This window comes from Mustelus asterias, chromosome 2 (genome assembly GCF_964213995.1).
Source record: "Mustelus asterias chromosome 2, sMusAst1.hap1.1, whole genome shotgun sequence".
Lineage (NCBI taxonomy): Eukaryota > Metazoa > Chordata > Chondrichthyes > Carcharhiniformes > Triakidae > Mustelus > Mustelus asterias.
In genome coordinates this window covers 51580832-51604903 of record NC_135802.1, presented here as the reverse complement: position 1 = coordinate 51604903, position 24072 = coordinate 51580832, and positions in this window count along the sequence as shown.

Here is a 24072-nt window from a genome sequence, read left to right as displayed (position 1 = left end):
TACTACCGAATATAACCTTTACAAACTATAAACCACAGGAATTATACAGAAACACTATTGTAGTGTACAACAACGCCAAGAAAAAATAAATTACTTACCAATCACTTACCTGCTGGCCATGATGGCACGGTTCAATTTCCTTCTACCTCTCACTTGCCCGCGAGTCCACCTCACAGGTCCACCTCTCCCAAAGATGAGCTCCTCTTCCCCCTCAGCACCAAATTCCCGATACCCCCACTTTGGCTGAAACCCGCTAGCGTGCACAGGCTCACTGATTGCGTGCTTGCTAAGTCCACTGCCTTATATACAGCTGAGGTGAGCTGGGATGACTCACACACCATCTAAAATTCCTCAGTGTTCACACCTATTGAGGCCCTAATCAGGCTTCAATTGATTGACAGATAACTGCCACTTAGCCAACTGGGTCTGTTGCTTATTGAAATTTAAACTAGACTCCTGATTTTTAAAGAGAAAGAAAAGAGAAACACTTACCAGTAGTTACCTACTGAGCTCCAAATTCCAGAAGCCCTCACTCTGGCTGAACTCACTCCGGCTGTAGCCCCTCTCCCACTGGCGTGCGCAGGCTCACAAGTGGCAGTTGTGAGTCATGTCGCTCTGAACCAAGCACTGAAACAAAAACACCCAGCTGTAGCTCTTAAATAAGCCACAGAGGGCAACTGAATGGTATTATTTTCTTCTTGTGTTGAATTACCTATATCTTTTCATCATTTGCCTGAAAATGAGAGAAACTAGTGACGCAGGGTTACCATAGTGTTCAGAGCAGTTTATGATTTGAAAACATTCAAATCATAAAACCTCCAAATGCCACAATAATCCCCAGTAATCTGTTGCTTTTCAGTAGGAAAACCATCAGAAACTAATGGCACAAATTCTACATGAGAAACTGCAATCCTGAAGCTTGTGGGAAATTATATAAGATTCTTATCGAATGCAGGGAAATTAGTAGGTGTGCCTATTAACCAGAGGAGAGCCAAGTTCAAATGCATTTAAGAGAATATGTACTGTCATACCCGAACAACGTCTTATTAATTGTCAGTACTTTCACATCACACAAGTTACATAACAATCATTTTCTTTAGCATCTACTGCTATCTCAGAGCCAGAGATGGGCAGCCTTAGTGAGAAACATCTCCTCATCTTCATTCAATTCTACAATTTGGTTGACCTTCTTGAACCATTCCTTTATGCCACTGGATTTCGTGCATATCAGTCATTCATTGCTAACTCAACAATGGCTGCACTGACTTGGGTCATGTTCATCAGATGAATGATGACTGCATACTGCAGTGGTTCAAGAGGACAGCTCACCTTTTCAAGGGCAATTGGGGATGGGAAAAAATGCTGGCGTAGCCACCAACGCCCACATTACATGAATGAATAAAAGAAAAAAGTACTCAGAGACCTCCTGTATGTTGCATTGGCTGCAGGGTCACAACTTCCTGGGCATCCATACTTCCAGTGCAAGGACACCTGCAAGTGAGATATGAAGATGGCAGATATTGGGTGGAATTTTACAACCCCTTTATGTCTGTTTTGCAGCGGGAAAATGTCGTAAAATCAGACGTAAAGTGATTAGCCCATCTTTTCAGAGACAGAGTGCATAAGATTGAGTGTGAAAACTCACCAAAAGATGGATCTGGAACTCATCCATTTTCAGACTAGCTGGACAAAATCTCATAAACTTCCACTCACTGACTCTGGCATCTAGGAAACAGCTGCTGATGGCAGTGATCTCTGGAGCTTGACTGTTTGGAAGGACATTGGAAGAGGGGTACATAAATGAAAAGCTCAACTGGCCAAGGAAAGTGCCAAGAGAAAACAGGCCAGCGAATCATGCACTTTCTCAGCCACTGTTGTCCTCTGAAGCAAATGGGCCGCACGGTGGTTAGCAATTCAATTCAATTCTGGGTTCGATTCCGGTCTCGGGTGACTGTGTGGAGTTTACACATTCTCCCTATGTCTGCGTAGGTTTCCTCTGGGTGCTCCAGTTTCCTCCCACGCTCCAAATATGTGCAGGCTAGGTTGATTGGCCATACTAAATTACTCCTTAGTGCCAGAGGGATTAGCAGGGTAAATACGTGAGGTTATGGGGAGAGCGCCGGATGGGATTGTTGTTGATGCAGGCTTGATGAGCGAATGGCCTCCTTCTGCACTGTAGGGATTCTATGAAATGCCGCAGAGACTGGAATGCCAGAAACAGGCTCCTGAGCCACTTACAGAATGGAAGTCTGACACAGAAGTATTTCTCGTACTTTTGTTTCTTTCGTTGCTCTTCATATTAGATATTCCCATATTAGCCATCCTGTAATGTCAAATTTGTGTTCCGTTTTAAGGCTGCTCATTTCAACAGCTTTCTGTCACCAAGTTTATTTCCTAGTCATGCTTATGCATTGAATCCAAATAAGAACTCTAGAATTGGGAGAAGGAATAGGCTAGTCAGCCCTGTAAGACTGACCCGCTAGTCAATATGGTCATAGCTACAATTTGATCTCAACTCCACTTTCCAGCTGTATTACCATATGTTATTTTCCATTAGACCTGGGCATTGCTGGCTAAACCAGTATTTTCATTCCCCATCCCTTATTTACCTTGAGATGATGATGGTGAGTTGCCTCAGTCCATGTTGTGTAGGTACACCCACAGTGCTGCTGGGAGGGAGTTCCAGGATTTTGACGCAGTAACAGTAGGAAGCAGCAATGTAGGTCCAAGATAGGATGATGTGTGACTTGGAGAGGACCTTGCAGGTGGTGGTGTTCCCGTGCATCTGTTATCTTATATCCTTTAATTCCTTAGATTCCAAGAAGCTGTCAATCTTAGTCTTGAATATACTTAACGACTGAGCATCCACAGTCCTCGATGGTACAGAACTCTGAAGATTCATAACCCTTTGTGGGAAGAGATTTCTCAATGAGATCACCACTCACTCTTCTAAACTATATAGACACATTCCACTCAATTGCTCCTCATAGGATAACTCTCTCATCCCAGGAATTAGTCTAATTAATTTTTGTTGCACCACCTCCCAGGCAAATGTATCATTCCTTTGGTATAGCCTGAAGGCTACACCCTCAATGGGTTCCCCAGGGATGGATTCCCCTATGGCAGGACAGGCAAGCTACACAAAACGCCATAGATTTCAGCGGGGCCAGAAGATCCCACTAATGACCAATGGTGAGCCACCTTCACCACCAGAAAACATGCCGGGGAGGGCTGGAAAATCCCACCCATAACTGAGGCCCAAGCACTAATCTTTATGGCACTCAACTAGTAACAGGTTGCCAACCTAAAAATGACACATTCATTCTTAGGCTGCCTGCTGTCCTTCACCCAACCCTGCCCAAATATTACCCTTAACCCTTTGAGCCCTTAGCTTGCACATCAACTTTTCATATGGCATCTTATTGGATGGCTTTTTGAAATCCAAGTATATTACATCTACTAATTCCCCTGCATCTATCCTTCTATTTACATCCTCAAAAAGTCTCAATAATTTTCAAACCTGACTTTCCTTCCATGTTAACTCTGCCTTAATATGAATCTCAGCTGTCCTGTTACTATTTCCTTCATATTGGATTCCAGTATCTTCCTAATAACAAGCTTAAACAGTTCCCCATTTTCTCTCTCTTCCCTTTCTTCAATAGCAGTGTCACAGTTGCCACATTCCAATCCACTGGAACTGTTCCAGAGTCTGGTGAATTTTGGAAGATCACAACTCATTAATCCAATGGGAGTAATTCTCCCAACCCGCCCATGACGGGTTTGGAGGGGGTGGATTCTCCGATTTCGTTCACTGCACCACTGCTGCCAATGGAAACGGAGAATTTGGCGCCTAGCCAAAACTCCAGTCACTGCAATGGGACCAGAGAATCCCAGGCGCAGGCGAGGTCGGAGAATTCTGGCCAGGGTTACCAACAAAGCATCATACAACCTGTAATGTTTCTCTCTCTTCAGATGCTTTTGACCTGCTGAGCATTGCCTATGTTTATTTCAGATTTCCGGTATCCACAGTATTTTGCTTCTTGTTTTGCAGCATTTAATCATCTCAGAGTGTGTCACGAGGCAGTTTGTAATTACCTGCTAAAGTAATGCTTCTGTTTCATTTAATTGCAATCCTGATTCAGTTCGCTACCATGATAGGTGAATTGGTCAGCATTGCAGACAAAACCCTTTACAACTTTCAAGTTCCACTCCAGTTTTTGCTTCAGACAACCAAAAGTAAACTTAACCAAAAACTACAATCCTACATAAAATTACAACATTTCCAACATGACATTGTATAAAGAGTGCTGCAATGTCATGTGCAAGTTATGGTCACATTACACTTAAGCTTGGTGGCACTGACTGTCCACGGACCCGGGTTCGATTCCCAGCTTGGGCTGCTGTCTGTGCAGCATCTGCATGTTCTCCCTGTGTCTCCATGGGTTTCCTTTGTGTGCTCCAGTTTCCTCCCATAGTCCGAAAGATGTGCTGATTAGGTGCATTGGCCATGCTAAATTCTCCCTCAGTGTATCTGAACAAGCACCGGAGTGTGGCAACTAGGGGATTTTCACAGTAACTTCATTGCAGTGTTGATGTAAGCCTACTTGTGACACCAATAAATAAATATAAACTTAAAAATTGGTATATTACCTATAATAAATCTAGCTCATTTACACATAGCAGTACAAGGTCTGTTTCTGCTTTCTGAAAATTATTGCTTAAGACTTTTCATCAAGAATGTCTTACATTCCTGTAAATGCAGAAATAATTAATCTGACCCACATTTTAAAAGTTCATCAACTCCTTTGCATAGCTTTGAAGTTTAAGCCCATTGGGTAGTTCCAAGATTGATTAGATGTCGTAAAAACCATCACAAATCCACATGCTTCTTCCACGCCAGTGACAATGTAATAATGATACAACATTAGTTTGTGTCTCCCCAATAGTTTTTGTTTGGAGATCGCGAAGAACATTCACAACAAACAGGTTTTCAATTATCATTTGAATAAGAAATGACATTGAAGAACATGGTTGTAAGTTTGATCCTGTTGCAATCCTAGATAACCTTCTTCACTGTCCACTATGCCATCAGCATCAGTGAAGAAGGTTATCTAGGATTACAACAAGATCTTGATTAATTGGGCCAGTGGGCCAATGAATGGCAGATGGAGTTGAATTTAGATAAATGCGAGGTGATGCATTTTGGTAGATCAAACCAGGGCAGGACTTACTCAGTTAATGGTAGGGCGTTGGGGAGAGTTATAGAACAAAGAGATCTAGGAGTACATGTTCATAGCTCCTTGAAAGTGGAGTCACAGGTGGACAGGGTGGTGAAAAAGGCATTCGGCATGCTTGGTTTCATTGGTCAAAACACTGAATACAGGAATTTGGACAACTTGTTGAACTTGTACAAGACATTGGTATGGCCACACTTGGAATACTGTCAATAAGGTAGATAGTCAGCATCTTTTCCCAAAGCTAGGGGAGTCTAACAAAGCTAGGGCATAGGTTTAAGGTGAGAGGGGAGTGATTCAAAAGAGTCCAGAGGAGCAATTTCTTCACACAGAGGTGGTGAGTGTCTGGAACAAGCTGCCAGAGGTAATAGTTGAGGTGGGTACAATTTTAGACAGTTACATGGGTGAGATTGGTATAGTGGGTTATGGGCCAAACATGGGCAATTGGGGCAAGCTTAATGATAAAAACTGGGCAGCATGGACAAGTTGGGCCGAAGGGCCTGTTTCCATACTGTAAACCCCTATGATTCTGTGACTCTATAACTCTGACAGTGTGCACATGGTGCAATGAAAACCACACAATAGTTCAGTGAGAAGCTGCAGTGTGCAGTGAAAAAAAGGCACATGAGTCTTTCATTATTATTTGCATTAATTGTGACTAATTCCCAAGTTTCCAGTGTGAAAATGCATTCCTGTGCATGTTTGTGCAGTTATTCTTCATACACAGCTTATGGTTCACCAAATCCACTATTATGAGCAAGTATCTATTCCTACATCAATAACATACAAGGGAAAAAGAAAAAAATTGCCCCTTATAATTTAGCAGGTAAATCTCAAAAACTCAGCTATTAAAATATATAATTTGGTCACAAAAAATGGAGAAAGTGGACATCCACTTGTAGTTTTTCCTGGGAGCAAGGGTTTCCAACTTAGAAGTGACATTGTGGTTAAGCAAGTCAAGGGCAAACAACAAAACCAGCTCCCGTGTCAGCAATTTGAATGACAATTTCATAGCTGAACCTCAGAGGCCAGAATGCTGCACATTCACGATGGATAAATTACAACGAGCAAAGTGGAGAAACCGAACTGGCCAATGTCACACAAGCAGTGAAAAGATCAAGAGATAGCCAAGAGGCCAGAGAAGGAGTTAATATGAAGGAAGAATTTGATAGGGTAAATTGAGAGGAACCATTTCCTCTGGGGGATTGGGGAAGTCAAGAAGCAAGGCCAGTGAATGAAATTGAAACACAGATCAGCCGTGATCCAAATGAATGGCGGAAGTGACTTTTATTTTAAAATAAGATCTACATTTTCAGTTGGACTTGATGGGCCGAATGTCCTACACTTGATCTTAAACAGCGCCCAACATTTTAAAACGTATGGTTTACACAGACTCCTCACATCAAATCTCTCTGATCTCATCTTTTTCTGCTTGAGCGATCATCTTCGAGCCCCTCTTCCTGGAATCTCCTTTCCCTGTCTGTCGACTGCCTTGTTCTCTTCCTGATCAAGTGCAGATTTTCCTTTGGGAATTTAGATTGAAAATTAAAATAACTACTTTACACTGACAACAGGAGAAACCTAACTACAAATCAAAAGGAAATTAAACGATTCCTGTGCCCACCATATACCTTCTTTGATAACTACTTTAGTGTTCTTTGATTGCAAACTCATTTTCGTTACAGTTGCATTTGATGTTAATTTACTTGTGAATGTTAAAGAAAAACAAAAAGCCACATTTCTCAATCAGAAGCCGATAATGAAACTTACCTAATCAGTAATGTTACTGTAATAATGTAAAATAAAATGCTAGAGTCAAGCAAACAACAAAAAATTAGCTTTGGGTCCTAACAAACAGTTATTACTAAATCTCAGTATTAACCAAATATAAAGATAATTAAAATCCAAGTGATATTTTCAATTATTCATTCATTTGCAACAAATACTTAGTGATATGAGTTAAATCTAAAAGAAGCCTCAAAATTTCCTTTTGACGATGAAAGACATAAACACCCAGCATTCTAGAATACCGATGCTCCCTGTATTGGCAGGATTATTTCTTGAAGAAAATCTTGTGTTTTATGCAAAGGAAGCAGTTTACGGTGTGACATCTCAGCTTCTTTAACTTTTCTGTATGATGCACAAGAAATCAATAACGTTCATATTATGAAAGGCAATTATGAAGGTGAAAGGAGCTGAGATGATACTATTGTTATATCTGACAGCATTTTAAAGAACAAATTATGGTGAAAACCAATATAGCAATAATGGATAAAGGTGCAGAGTGATTTAACTATATACCTGCAATTGTTGTGTGCAGTGGGAAGAGAGTCAATCACTGTTTCCACTAAAATAAATTAAAATCCAAAACAAATATCTTTGCCTGTTGTCGTTCTGTACTGAAAAGATAACTAGCCTTTAATGCTTTAACTTAAAGCTTCAGGTTGCCCAGATTATGCACCGAGGCCTTTCCCAGTCTGCTTTGCATTTATTTGAAGCTTCATCTTCTAAACTATATGCAAAATAAAAATTATCAGACTATCTGCACATAAAAACTAGTTATTAAACTGTAAAACAACTTAAAATGTCTTACACTGATTACATAACATTGACATTTGTCCATACATTTATAGACAGCATCAATATCCAAAAAACATTGCTGCAATTTCACTGCTTTAGTAATTCAAATAAAAGTAAAAGCATTTTAATACATCGACTGGACATTATTTTCAGTCTTGTTACAGTCATGAGGCTGAACCATGCTGTTAGAACCATAGAATCCCTTCAGTGAAGAAGGAGGTCATTCAGCCCATTGTGTCTGCACTAACTCTCTGAAAGAGCATCTTATCCAAGCCCACCCTCCTGCCCTATCTCTGTAATGCTGCATATTTACCATGGCTAATCCACCTAACCTACACACCTTTGGACTGCCTTGATATCATATTTGACTCCAACAACATATTCACTCCATCGATCAGACCACCTATTTTCACCTCAATAACACTGCATGGCTTCATGCCTGCCTCAGCTCACCTGCTGCCAAAACCTCATCTATGCCTTTGTTATCTTTGACTTGATTGCTCCAACATGCTCCTGGCTGAACTCACACATTTTACCCTCCATAAACATGAGGTCGCGACTGTCCATGTCCTTACTTCAAATCTCATTCAATTATCATCCCTCTGCTCACTGACCTGTATTAGCTCCTAATCAAGCCATGCCTCAATTTTATAATTCTCATCCTTGTTTTCAAATCCCTCCATGGCATTGCCTCTCCCTATCTCACCTTCTTCAACCCATATTTCTCTGAGATATCAGTGTTTGCCTCTTGAGAATTCCTGATTTTAATTCCTTCACCATTGTTGGCCGTGCCTTCACTGCCAAGGCCCTAAGCTTGGGAATTCCTTTCTTAAATCATTTCATGTCTCTTTCCTCCTTTAGGACATTCCTCAAAGCCTACCTATTTGACAAAGTTTTTGGCTATTTTCTCTACCACCACCTTAAGCCGGTAGATGTTAAATTAATTTTTGCAACACTCCTCTGAAACGTCTTTTACTAAGTTAAAAATGTTGGCTGGGATTCTCCCAAAAAAGTTTCCAACATGCTGGAAAATGGGAGTAAATCCTGCTTTTTTTTAGCATAATTTTCAGAATGAATCTTCGACACTGTGCATTGCAGAGTGCCCTAGCATGATTCACTCTGGAAATCTGTGGGCAGAGCCCATTCCTGCCCGAGAGATTGGCAGCATAGCATTGAGCAAACTACTGCGCATGTGCTGATCTGTCAGCATGGAGATCGCCGCATGAGCAGTGGCCCCGCATTGTGGCCTCCAGATCGCTGGCCAACCGCATTGCTGGCCAGCCCTGCAACTCCCGATCGCTGGCCTTCCAGACCTCCCCAAGACAGCCCATACCACCAGCCAGCCCCAATCTCCCCGACCACCCTGATCCAACAGTCCTGACTCTCCCCGATCCCTCTGACCAGCCCCAGTGTTCCCCACCCCCCGATCTCTGCCTCACCCGGATGGCCAGCCCCCATCGCCCTCTTCCGTCCCCCTCCCATGCTGCACGTGCAGAGTGGCAGCAGGTCCCCCACTACCGATTGCCCCCAATGGGCCCTGCCCTCTCTGGCCCCACCCTCTTGGCACTGCCCGATGCCCAGTGGCTCACCCCCCCCCTTACCACGACCCCCCGGGGGGCCTCAATGGCCTCTCTTCCCTCCAGCGGAGTTGGAGTGCCTGTCCCCTGTTAGTGGGGAGTAGGAGTAAATCTGTTGGAGGGAACCACTCCCAGCTGGGGGGGGGGGGGGGGGGGAGGAGGGGGTAGAGGCGCTGCAATACTCGAGCAGCACACAACAGGCTGGGAGAATCACCCAATTATATAAATATATTAGTTATTGATCTATTCAATAACATTGAAAAAGTAAATTACTGAAGAGGTAGTAGTCAAAATTCTTAAAATAAAGATGATTTAATTTGATTTGCTTTATTATTGTCACATGTATTAGCATACAGTGAAAAATATGTTTCTTGTGCATTATACAGACAAAGCATATCGTTCATAGAGAAGGAAAGGAGAGAGTGCAGAATGTAGTGTTACAGTCATAGCTAGGGTGTAGAGAAAGATCAACTTAATGCAAGGTAGGTCCATTCAAAAGTCTGACGGCAGCAGGAAAGAGTTGGTTGGTATGTGACCTCAGATTTTTGTATCTTTTTCCCGACAGAAGAAGGTGGAAGAGAGAATGTCCGGGGTGCGTGGTGTCCTTAATTATGCTGGCTGCTTTGCCAAGGCAGCGGGAAATGTAGATAGAGTCAATGAATGGGCGGCTGGTTTGCGTGATGGATTGGGCTACATTCACGACCTTTTGTAGTTTCTTGTGGTCTTGGGCAGAGCAGGAGCCATACCAAGCTGTGATACAATCAGAAAGAATGCTTTCTATGGTGCATCTGTAAAAGTTGGTGAGAGTCGTAACTGACATGCCAAATTTTCTTAGTCTTCTGAGAAAGTAGAGGCGTTGATGGGTTTTCGTAACTATAGTGTCGGCATGGGGGGGACCAGGACAGGTTGTTGTTGATCTGGACACCTAAAAACTTGATACTCTCGACCCTTTCTATTTTGTCCCTGTTGATGTAGACATGGGCATGTTCTCCTTTACGTTTCCTGAAGTCAATGACAATCGTTTTGTTGATATTGAGGGAGAGATTATTGTTGCAGCACCAGTTCATCAGATTCTCTATTTCATGCTTGCATTCTGTCTCGTCATTGTTTGAGATCCGACCCACCATGGTGGGTGTCATCAGCAAACTTGAAAATCAAATTGGATGTGCTTCATTGCTACAGATAACAAGCAAATATCAGCATGCATTTTTAAAATTTACAATTGTAATAAATCTAGATCTGCTGCACTTTTCTGCTGAATAGAGAAGACCAGGGAGATACACAAGCAGATCAGCCATGATCTTATTGAATGCGAGAGCATGCTTCAGGGGCCGAATGGCCTACCTCTGCTCCTATTTCATATGTTCATAACCTAATAGAGGTATTTAAGATTCTGAAAGTGTTGGATTGCAAAGACATAGAAAAGATCAAATATCTCAAAACAGATGAATAATTAATAACATTTATGCTAAAGCTGGTTAGTTACTGAAGCAAAATAAAGAAAAGGCCTTGCATTTATATAGCACTCTTCACAACCACTGAATGTTACAAAGTGCTTTGCAGCCAATGAAGTAATTCTTGAAGTGTAGCTACCATTGTAATGTCGGAAGTGCAGCAGTTAACTTGCACACAGTAAACTCCCTCAGACACCAATGTGATAATGATTTACTAATCTTTATTTTGTGATGCGGATCTAGGGACAAATATTGGCCATGGTGCCAAGGATAACTCCACTGTCCTTGTGTGAAACAGTGCCTTAGATCTTTTACATCCACCCCGTGCACACAGAGGGGGCATCAGATTAATGTCTCACCTGAGAGATAGGGGCACCAACAGTGCAATGCTCCCTCAGAGTGTCAGTCTTGACTTTTGTGCTCAAATCCTGGAGTGGGACTTGAAGTGGAGATGCCGGCGTTGGACTGGGGTAAACACAGTAAGAGTTTTAACAACACCAGGTTAAAGTCCAACATGTTTATTTGGTAGCAAATGCCATTAGCTTTCGGAGCGCTCCGAAAGCTAATGGCATTTGCTACCAAATAAACCTGTTGGACTTTAACCTGGTGTTGTTAAAACTCTTACTGTAGGACTTGAACCCAGAACGTTATAATTCAAAGGCAACTGAACTACCAACTGAGCCATAGCTGATGCATCAATGAAACATATCAGCACTTTAAAAACTGTATTTTTATTTGCATTCATCTGGTGCCTCTAATATATTAAAACATCCCAAGACATAGTAATGTTATAAAGCAAGACTTGACATCAAGCCAGATGCAAGACTAAAAGTTTGGTCAAAGTGATAGGTTCAAAAGAGTGTTTTAAATGGAGACACAGAGAGAGGCAGAGTGCTTTAGGGAGGGAATTCCAGAGATTTGTGCCGAGGCAGCTGAAGGTAAGGCCAGTATTGGTGGAATGAAGGAAATCTGGGATGGGCAAGAAGTAAGAATTGGAAGAGCGAAGTCTTGGAGGATTGTAAGGTTGGAGAAGATTACAGAGATGGGGAAAAGATGACGCCTTGAGGGAAGTGAAAATAAAGATGAGAAATTTAGAATCGAGGCATTGCCAACCGGAGCCAATTGTGAAGGTCAGAAAGCACAAGGTTGATGACAAAGATTGATTTTTTTTATGAGAGCATTTACAATGAATAGAATGGTTACTACCAATAAAACAAATATAGAACAAAAAATATTATAAAGAAGAAATAGTGCACAAGGAAGCAGCAACATTATAGCATAACTGGTTCAAAACTGAATGTTTAACTGGATAAGTCAAAAAAACCCAGCCCTGCATTAGTTGTGAATTAGAGTCATTTCTAATATTAATCAGCCTCTTTGTGTAATATTATATAATACATTGTTTACAAGTAGCTACGGTTTCAGTTTCGCTCTCAAGGGTCGCATAAAATCGCTCAATTGCAACAACTGACTTCTAATTTACTCCCACCCATTACCTTGTATTCAATAATAGGATTTGGTTAACGAAAATGACAGCCTATGTACACCCCTTTCTGTTCAAAATATTACAGCAATAAGTTTCACCTCGATCTGCACAAATGTAATAAGTTCACAGCTAATTAAAACAAATAATGCCTCACTGGTCATGGACAAATTTTTACTATGCATTTGTTGTCCTTTAGAGATAATTAAAAGAAAAAAAATTACACAAGCAAAAATTTTAAAATGCCAAAAACAACAGACATGTATTTGTCTTGAATTTTTCTTCATTCCTGGGATGTAGGTGCGGTTGGCAAGGCCGATTATTTAGTGTTCATCCAAACTTATAGAAACATAGAAAATAGGGCGAATAGGCCATTCAACTCTTCATAGATTCATAGAATCCCTACAGTGCAGAAGAGGCCTTTCAGCCCATCGAGTCTGCACCAAATCTCTCTGATAGAGTCTCTTACCCAGCCCTCTCTCCCTACCCCGTAACCCCACACATTTACCATGGCTAATCCATCTAACCTGCACAATTCCCAATCTATCACCATTTAAGTAATACTCTGCCATTCTGTTTCCCCATCCAAAGTGAATAACTTCATATTTATCCACGTTATAGTGCAACAGCCATGTACTTGCCCACTCACTCAACTTGTTGAAATCACCTTGAAGCCTCTTAAAATCCTCCTCACCACTCACATTCCCAACAAGTTTCATGTCATCAGCAAACTTGGAAATATTACAAAGTTGTCCTGAGAAACTGTAATACAAATGAATGTTTGCCAGGCCACTTCAAAAGGCAGTTAATCATCAGCCGCTACAGCAGCATAGGACTATTGTCGCAAATAGACCAGACTGAGATGGAGGTAAGCAAGAATTTTACCTTCCCACCCACCACAGGAATCGGAGCAGGCGAGGGGCGGACAATGGAAAGGTCTGTTGACCTCAAGTGGAATTTTACGGTTTTTGGATGAACGAGGCCTTAAAATCCGCCCGTAGTCTCATGAATGCTATTCTGGGCATTGTAGTGTCTGACAATGGACCACAAATGATCAGTCCCAAAATTTCTCAAATGAATATGACTTTGTTCATTTAATCTTTTCACTTGCCTCAAGCAAATGGAGAGGCTGAGTGAAGGGTAAGTAAGGACCATAAAGGAGTTATTAAGGCAGAACATAACACCTTAATCTAGCTCTTCTGGTCTATCGATCATCACCCCTACAGAATGGTTTCTCACCATTAGAGTTACTGATGGATAAGGGATTGCGAACATAGTTTCCATCTCTGACACAAAAATTTCAATTCAACATCAATGATGCTGAGAGGCTAAAGCAATGTGAGGAAGAACAGGAAAATAACCAGGCTCAGAACTTTAATCACAGGCACTGAGCACGTGAGTTACCAGTGCTGAAGCCTAGGGAGAGATTATTTGTCTGAGATGATCAGAAGGAAGGTACAATCATTTTAAGCAACTTCACAACCAAAGTTGTACAGGGGTGAGACAGGCCAGGGTATCATAAGGAGAAACCCCAGCAGCTGGTGGAATTTAGATTCAATAAATAAATCTGGAAGTAAAAGCTAGTCCAATGATGAACATTAACTAACATCAATTGTTGTAAAAACCCACCTGGTTCACAAATGTACCTTAGGGAGGGAAATCTGCCACCATTACCTGGTCTGACTTACATGAGACTCCAGACTCACAGTAATGAGATTGGCTCTTAATGCCCTCTGAAATGGCCCAGAAAGCCAGGTCTTGGGGCGAATGCAGCTGGAAAATCCCACCCGAGGTCAACAGACCTTTGCGTGGTCCTGTCCCACCCACTACAATTCCCGTGGTGGGCGGGACGGGAAAATTCCTCCCATTCAGTTCCAGGGCAATTAGGGATGGGTAATGACTGCTGGCCTTGCCAGCGTGCCCACATCTCATGAACAAATACAGGGAAAAAAATCTCAGATCCTGGAAAAGAGGAAAGACCTACTACAAGCTCTACAGTCACCCAGGAGGTGAGCGCTCACACCGACAGAGGGGAAAATACTGAATATCCTCAACCTCAAAAGGAGATCAGAGCAAAACCAGGTAGATTGGGCAAGATACCTCATGAAATAACTTGTGAAATCAGAAACTTTGCAGGGAGACATAAGAGGATGAAAACAGAGTGGGAATAAAGCAATGGGGGAAGAAAAGGGTTACGTTAGAAGTATACACTATGTTGATGTACTAATGATGTCAGATCTCATGACTGAATAGTAAGCAAGATCTTAAAGAGACCAGAAGCTTTTACTTCATGTGGAGGTCCAAAGGTGTAAATACTTTCTTTAATTATTTAGGGGGCAAGCCGGTGAGATTGCGAAAGAGGTATGATGCGCGATATAACTCACGAGGCTAGAGATGCTCGAGGAAATAAAGGCTTTTATTGACTACTACAATAGAGCTACCATATATAAAACACGATCCCAGACTAAAGGGTCCCAGACAGAGCAGTGACCTTTATACCTCTCCCAGGAGGTGGAGCCCGACTGGGATGTACCATAATAACTATAATACAGGTAGAACAGCCCAACCCTAACCCCAACAGTAACATGTAGAACAGCCCAACCCTAACCCCAACAGTAACATATATACAGACTCATAGTACTGGCCAGACCCTGGCTCAATACTATCTGGTGGGAACCAACGATGGTTCACCACAAGGTGCAAAACCAGCTTTGCATCCAGTTTCTCGCCTCCTGCGAACTTGCCAGTCCTGGATTGCTAGCGTGATCAGTCTCGCACCTGGGAAGGGTGCAAGGCTGATTTCAATATTTAAGTTTGTATTTAAATAAGATTAGTGAGCCTAGGATGCAATCATCCGGGATCACTTGCCTTAATGGCCTCACCCATGGAGGTTCTCACGGGAAGGTTCACGTATGGTCCGCACCAACGGGGGCCTGGCATGGTGAGACTGGAGGCCATTGCTGCCCACCTGGAGGTCAGGAGGGTGGACTGGGACCCTGGCAGTGCCAACCTGGCACTGCCCACCAGACACAGGGCAGTGCTAAGGGGGGGGCCTGAAGGAGTGAGGCCTAAGAGGAAGCAGGGAAGCTGCACACTCTGCAATCAGGGATCGCTGCATCAACAGTGGGGTGGGGGGGGTGGAATCTAGCAATCGGAGGGTTGTGGGTGGTGGAGGCTGTCAATCAAAGACAGGCGATGTGTGGTATTGGGGAGTGAAAGACCACTCAGTGTACTGTCTGCACTTGAACAAAATACTGCATGCACAATGGCGCCCTCTAGTGTAAGCAGCCAGCTTTCCAGTGAGAATAGATTCTCTCCACTCCCTCTGCTGGTATGAATCACATGTTGCCTCTTTTTTTGCACCAGGTGCCATAAGGTTCCGCCTGAGAGCTTGCTGAAAAAATGGGTGCAATTCTCTCTCATTTTCACGCTCGTTCGACACTTAAAATCTTTTGGTAAGATATTCCATTAAAATACTATGGACTCAAGCAACATACCTTTGGGAGACTAGACAATTCCATAAGCACATCTACGCCCCTGCCACACAACAAAGCAAATGGTAAATAGTAGGCGATTCAGTGATGGTGACGCCATCACGTTCCAGGTCTTGCTGGTACCTGGTAAGTGGTACTGAATAAGCAAATTACCCCACTTCTGACTTTCTGTTCGTTAAAAAGAAGAACTCCTGCATCGATGTCCTGGGATTGGGAACGATTGGCCTCCAACAACCACAGCCAACTTCCTTTGTGCAAAGCATGAAACCAACCAGTGGAGAGCTTTACTCCCCAATTCCCATTGACTCCCGTTTTGGTAGGACCCCTTAATGCCACACCTTGGTCAAATGCTGCCTTGATGTCAAGGGTAGCCACTCTCATCACCGGTCTTGAGTTCAGCTCTTTTGTCCATGATTGAACCAAAGCTGTAATGAGGTCAGCAGCTGAATGGCCCTGGCAGGGCCCAAACTAATCATCAGCAAGCAGATTATTGCTGAGTAATGTTCGGAACTATATATAGTTTTAAGTAAAGTATATTTGTATTTGTGGGTGTTAGCAACAAGATATAGCTGTAAATTGAATCTATATTGTTTTACTTGTGTGTTAAGAAATCTCGGTTTGGTTTCAGTTTAGAGTTCTGTGAGATGGAGCTAGCAAGTCTAAGGCCCCTTTTATATGCATGCATTTTTAACAAGTTTTTATGACTCAAAGTAAAGAGATGGGTTACCAAGTGGTTAGCTTAGGGGAATTAAAACAAACACAAAATCCAGAAAAACTGTCTAGCAACAGAGGATCAGAGAAGCACTCACACAAAGTCAGGGAGAGACAAGAAAAAAAAATTAGTTTCAGTTGGTATGGATTTACCATGGAGTGAAGGCAGAAAGCTCTAAAACTCTGTCTAGAAAATGAGGCTAGACTGTTAAGAAATTAGTTTAAGGAACTATTTCTCTGGAGTTAAAGTAACCATGAATTTAGAATGAGTTTTCTAAAGTAAAGTTTATTTATTAGTCACGAGTAGGCTTACATTAACACTGCAATTAAGTTACTGTGAAATTCCCCTAGTCGCCACAGTCCGACGCCTGTTCAGGTCAATGCACCTAACCAGCACATCTGTCAGAACGTGGGAGGAAACCGGAGCACATGGAGGAAACCCACGCAGACACGGGGAGAACGTCCAAACTCCACACAAACAGTGACCCAAGCTGGGAATCAAACCTGGGTCCCTGGCACTGTAAGACAGCAGTGCTAACCATTGTGCCACCATGCAGGAGATACCAATCATGGAAGGAATTCTAGTGAATGTTCAGAAACCTATGCTTGATATTAGCCTTGTTTCTTGTTAATAAATGCTTTATCTTTCTGTTTAAAAAGTCAACTGTAAACTCCTGTGAATCTGTTCAGTAAATATTCTTCTAACAAACTAAAATAAAATGATGAACCATCAAGCCATCCACCTGGGATCTGACTGGTCTGGTAATAACATCAGCCGGGTTTGTTACATACTGTTTAATAGCATGTCGATGACCCATTCCAACACATTGCTGATGATCAGGAGTAGATGATAGGGCAATATTTGGCTAGTTTGAATTTGTTCTGCTTTTACTGCACAGGACATACCTGGGCAATTTGCCACATTGCTGGGTATATGCCAGTGCTGTCATTGCACTGGAACACCTTGGCTAGAGGTACAGATATTTCTAGAGCACAAGTCTTCAGCACTAATGCCAAAACACTGACAGGTCCCATAGGTACATATCTAGTATTCAGCCCTCTCTTGATATCATGTTGAGTGATTTGAATTGGCTGAAGACTGGCATCTCTGATGCTGTAGACCTCAGGATGATCCTTGCACTTCTGGCTGGCAAATGGTTGCAAATGCTTCAGCCTTGTCTTTGCACTGATATGCAGTGCTCTCTCATCATTGCGCACAGGGATATTTTGGAGGCTTTTCCTCCAATTATTTGTTTAATTGTCTATCATTATTCACAACTGGATGTGGCAGGGCTGAAGAATTTTGATCTGATCCATTGGTTTTGGGATTGCTTAACTGTGCCTATCACTTGCTGCTCATGTTGTTTGACATGCAATTAGTCCTGTGTTGTAGTTTCACCAGGTTGAACACCCCATTTATAGGTACACCCGGTACTGCTCCTGGCATGCCACTCTGCATTCTTTCATTGAACCAGGATTGATAACCTGGGCAAGTGGTGTGCAGTCTTGTCCTCTGAGGTTCGGTTTTAGTCCATTATTCTTTTCAGCTTTTATAAGCAATCTAGACTCTGCTGTTGCAAGCGTCATTATAAAGTTTTCAGATGAAGTGAAACTTAGCAACATAGCAATGATAAGTGAGCTGTAGGCTTCAAGATGACATATGGGCAGAAGCATAGCAGATGGAGTTCAATTCAGTGAAGTGTGAAGTAATGAAGAGGACTAATATGGAAACTCCATTTCAATATTCAACATTTTTCCAGTCCTACAACACATACATTCAACAGTCATTTTATAGAGAGTAACTTTCTATTTCTGGGCAGAATAAACAACAAATCAGTTCTGTTACTTCCTTGCATCTCATTCACCTGGAAGCACAGAGAGAACTTGGCACCTGTGCAAGCAATGTATTGAAAAGGGCAGCAGAAGCTGCAATATAGTGCATCATACACAAAGAGTTCTGTTAAGTCTCTCGATCAAAATCCAAAGCAGTCTGATGCACAAACTTTTTAATACGTGAGTGCAGCCTTTGAAGAATTTGTGCAGACACCCACTGAACCTATATCAGCAGAGGGTCTCCTGTTGAGAGATGGGACCCGAAATCTCTGACCTCTGTATGGAGTGAAACATAGAAACATAGAAAAAAGGTGCAGGAGTAGGTCATTCGGCCCTTCGAGCCTGCACCACCATTCAGTATGATCAAGGCTGATTATGCACTTTCAGTATCCCACTCCCACTTTCTCTCCATACCCCTTGATCCCTTTAGCCGCAAGGGCCACGTCCATCTCCCTCTTGAACATATCTAACAAACTGGCCCCAACAGCTTTCTGTGGTAGAGAATTCCACAGGTCCACAACTCTCTGAGTGAAGAAGTTTTTCCTCATCTCAGTCCTGAATGGTTTACCTCTTATTCTTAGACTATGACCTCTAGTTCTGGACTTCCCAACATTCTTCTGGCATCTAGCCTGTCCAGTTCCATCAGGATTTTATATGATTCTATGAAATCCCCTCTCATTCTTCTAACTTCCAGTGAGTACAAGCCCTGTCGATCCAGTCTCTCTTCATATGTCAGTCCCACCATTCCAGGAATCAGTCTCGTGAACCTTCACTGGACTCCCTCAATAGCAAGAGTGTCCTTACTCAGACTAGGAGACCAAAACCGCACACAATACTCATTGTGTGGTCTCACCAAGGCCCTGTATAACTGCAGCAAGACATCTTTACTTCTATACTCAAATCCTCTCGCTATGAAGGCCAACATGCAATTAGGTTTCCTCACCATCTGCTGTACCTGCATGCCAACCCTCAGCAACTGTTCCATCATGACACCCAAGTCACGTTGCACTTTTTAAAAAATTCATTCATGGGACATGGGTGTCACTGGCTGGCCAGCATTTATTGCCCACTCCTAATTGCTCTTGGAGGGCAGTTGAGAGTCAACCACATTGCTGTGGCTCTGGAGTTACATGTAGGCCAGACCAGGTAAGGACAGCAAATTTCCTTCCCTAAAGGACACTAATGAATCTTCCCTTTTGCTAAACTGCCACCATTCAGATAATAATCTTCCTTCCTGTTTTTGCCACCAAAGGATAACGTCACATTTATCCACATTATATTGCATTTGCCAAGTATTTGCCTGCTCAACCAACCTGTTCAAGTCACCCTGCAGCCTCTTAGCATCCTCCTCACAGAACACACTGCCACCCAGCTTAGTGTCATCTGCAGATTTGTAGATATTGCATTCTATTCCTTTGTCCAAATTATTAGTGCATATTGTGAATAGCTGGGGTTCCAGCACTGAACCCTACGGTACCCCACTGGTCACTGCCTGCTACTCTGAAAAGGACCCATTTATTTCCACTCTCTGCTTCCTGCCTGCCAATGAGTTCTCTATCCACATCAACACATTACCCCCAATAAGCTTTAATTTTGTCACTAATCTCTTGTGTGGGACCTTGTCAAAAGCCTCTTGAAAGTCCACATACGCAACATCCACTGGTTCACCCTTGTCCACTCTACTGGTCACATCCTTAAAATATTCCAGAGGATTTGTTCAGCATGATTTCACTTCAGTGAATCCATGCTGACTTGGACCGATTCTGTCACTGTTTCCCAAATGTTCAATTATTGCATCATAAATAATTGACTCCAGCATTTTCCCCACCACCAACGTCAGGCTAACAGGTCTATAATTCCTGGTTTTCTCTCTCCCTCCTTTTTTAAAAAGTGGGGTTACATTAGCTACCTTCCAATTCACTGGAACTCTTCCAGAGTTTATAGAATGCTAGAAGATGATCACCAATGTGTCCACTATTTCTCAGACCACTTTCTTGAGTACTCTGGGATGCAAAGCATCGGGCCCTGGGGACCTATTGGGTTTTAATTCCAGCAATTTCCCCAAAACAATTTCCTGACTCATAAGGATTTCCTTCAGTTCCTCCTTCATGCTAGACCCTCTATCCCCTAGTATTTCTGGAAGATTATTTGTGTCCTCCTCAGTGAAGACAGATCCAAAGTATTTGTTCAGCTGGACTGCCATCTCTTTGTTGCCCATTATGAATTCACCTGATTCTAACTGTAAGGGATCTTCATTTGTCTTCACCAGTCTTTTTCTCTTCACATATCTATTGAAGCTTTTGCAGTCAGTTTTTATGTTTTCTGCAAGCCTACTCTCGTATTCTATTTTCTTCTTCCGAATTAAACCCTTTGTTCTCCTCTGCTGGATTTTAAATTTCTAGTAATAAGTCTAACAACACCAGGTTAAAGTCCAACCAATTTTAAATTTCTCCCAGTCCTCAGGTTTGTTGCTTTTTCTGGCCAATTTATATGCCACCTCTTTGGGTTTAACACTATCCCTGATTTCCCTTGTTATCCATGGTTGTGTCACCTTCCCATTTTACTCTTACACCAGACAGAGATGTACAGTTGCTAAAGTTCATCCATGTTCTTTAAATATCTGCCATTGCCTATCTACTGTCAACCCCTCAAATATGCTTTGCCAGCTTATCCTATCCAATGCACGTCTCACACCATCAAAGTTAGCTTTCCTCAAGTTTAGGACCCTAGTCTCAGACTTAACTGTGTCGCTCTCCATCTGAAGGAAGAATTCTACTTTCCCCTAAGGATCTCGCACCACAAGATTGCTAATTAATCCCCTCTCATTACACAATACCCAGTCCAGGATGGCCTGTTCTTTAGTTGATTCTTTGACATATTGGTCGAGAAACCATCCCTTATATATTCCAAGAAATTGGCCAGGTTACAAATTGTCCCTGAGATGCGTAGTTAGAGGGATTAGTGGGTAAATATGTGGGGGTAGGGCCTGGGTGGGATTGTGGTCGGTGCAGACTCGATGGGCCGAATGGCCTCCTTCTGCACTGTAGGTGCATTAATCTCCTCTTTAACCAGCAATGCTACCCCACCCCCCTTTCCTTTCTGTCTATCTTTCCTGAATATTGAATACGCCTGGATGTTGAGTTCCCATCCCTGGTCATGCTGGAGCCAGGTCTCCGTGATCCCAATTACATCATATCCATTAATGACTATCTGCGCAGTTAATTCATCCACCTTATTACAAATGCTCCTCGCATTGAGACACAGAGCCTTCAGGCTTGTTTTTTGGCATTTATTGCTCTCTTAGAACTATGATGTAATGTGACCCTTTTTGATTTTTGAAGTAATTGATAAATTGATAGATTGCCTAGATCATGTTTTCTTTGGTTAAAAAAAAGCATAAATTATAAAACGAGGAGAGTATTTACTCTGAATCTTCCAAACTGTCCTTCTCCATAGAAGTTCAACTGTGAACTTAATCTGCACTTGTCCAGTCAAAGTCATTGGAGAGTAGCACGGTAGCACAGTGGTTAGCACTGCTGCTTCACAGCTCCAGGGTCCTGGGTTCGATTCCCGGATTGGGTCACTGTCTGTGTGGAGTTTGCACATTCTCCTCGTGTCTGCGTGGGTTTCCTCCGGGTGCTCCGGTTTCCTCCCACAGTCCAAAGATGTGCGGGTTAGGTTGATTGGCCAGGTTACAAATTGTCCCTGAGATGCGTAGTTAGAGGGATTAGCGGGTAAATATGTGGGGGTAGGGCCTGGGTGGGATTGTGGTCGGTGCAGACTCGATGGGCCGAATGGCCTCCTTCTGCACTGTAGGGTTTCTATGATTTCTATTCATTAGACTTTGGAAAATCGGATTTTTCTTTTGGCAGCCTAACAAATATGGAAGTGAGGGAAACAAACATTTTTTTGACAAGCTGCACACATTTTATGTCCCAAATGAATGGAATGCAATCACAATAGTAACAGAATCTCACCCGACTCTGTGAATCATTCTTTGCCAAACATGTAATCCACTTTGTCCCAAAGATTTTAATCATACAAAAGTTTGTCTCAAAATCTAAAACTGAAGCAATATATGAATGGCATGTGCTGGTTTCATTTATTCTGTTAATATTACAGCAAAGAGGATTGCAACTGTCATTAAATAAATCAATTTTAAATCGTTTTGAAAGCATTGTAGTTAAAAATAGAAATGTTAATCACATGACACTACTTAATCCAAAATTATGCTGCAGCACCACCTTGTGTTTAAGATAAAATTGTTTCAACTTTGGTAATGAAGCCAAACCTAAAATCAGGGTCAGAAGTTGGAAACTTTAAAAAAAAGCTGTAACGTGCATAATTTGTTGAGCATGTTCAAGTAATTGCAGTAAAATAATTTAGCATGCAACAATCCACTGTACTAAATCAAAATCAAATGTAGCCTATCTACTCCAACAAATTCATTTCCAAGACATTAGAACTGAGCTTTGATGTACAGGGTGGCCTGCGGCTGATGTAGCACCCAGGCAGGCAGGAAGGCATTTTAGGCCGGCCTGCAGCAGTAGGCCTCATCTGTTTCCAGGAGGCTGCCTCCAGGCACGAGAAGTGGTCCGCACCACCTGCAGGAACCTTAACTAACTGGATCGGTGAATTGCCAGATGCAAACAGGTAGCTCTATTAGCCCCACATCTTGCCTTCTTGAAACTGGCCCAGAGACAGGGTTGAGATGGGAGACTAATATTCAGGCCAGTGTCCCAATTTTTTCAGCTATTGGTCTCCAATCCTGGCCACAACCGGGCCTAGAGAGCAAACCCCACTGCGTGGGAAAATAGCCATGTTCAACAAATTTCAAAGTTTGAACCTATACAACACAAATTTGACATCAATGTTACAAATTTAAATAGTGTTGTCAAGAAACCAATGATTTTAACCAGGGAATACAATTTCATATCTTACAAAAATGTAAAGTTTGCAACCACAACAGAGGTAAGCTTGGCTTCTGATTTCTCTATTGATTATGTCACTCTTCAGTTATTGGCATTGATTTTGTTATGACTTTTAGGGAGACCAGCAACTTTTAAAAGGAAATGAAAACTCTCAGTTATTAACTGAAAGAATTACGCCTCAAAATCTCTCCTTTGAAACATAAGTTGTGGGAGGCTAGGGAGGAAATTGTGGGTCCCCTAGCCGAGATATTTGAATCATCAATAGTCACGGGTGAGGTGCCTGAAGATTGGAGAGTGGCAAATGCTGTGCCTTTGTTTAAAAAGGGCTGCAGGGAAAAGCCTGGGAACTACAGGCCAGTGAACCTCACATCTGTGGTGGGTAAATTGTTGGAAGGTATTTTGAGAGTCAGGATCTACAGGCATTTAGAGATGCAAGGACTGATTAGGGACAGTCAGCATGGCATTGTGAGTGGAAAATCATGTCTCACAAATTTAATTGAGTTTTTTGAAGGGGTAACCAAGAAGGTAGATGAGGGCAGTGCAATTGATGTTGTCTACATGGACTTTAGCAAGGCCTTTGACAAGATACCGCATGGTAGGTTGTTGCACAAAGTTAAATCTCACGGGATCCAGGGTGAGGTATCTAAATGGATACAAAATTGGCTTCTTGACAGAAGCCAGAGGGTGGTTGTAGAGAGTTGTTTTTCAAACTGGAGGCCTGTGACCAGCAGTGTGCACGGTAAGAAGTCTCACAACACCAGGTTAAAGTCCAACA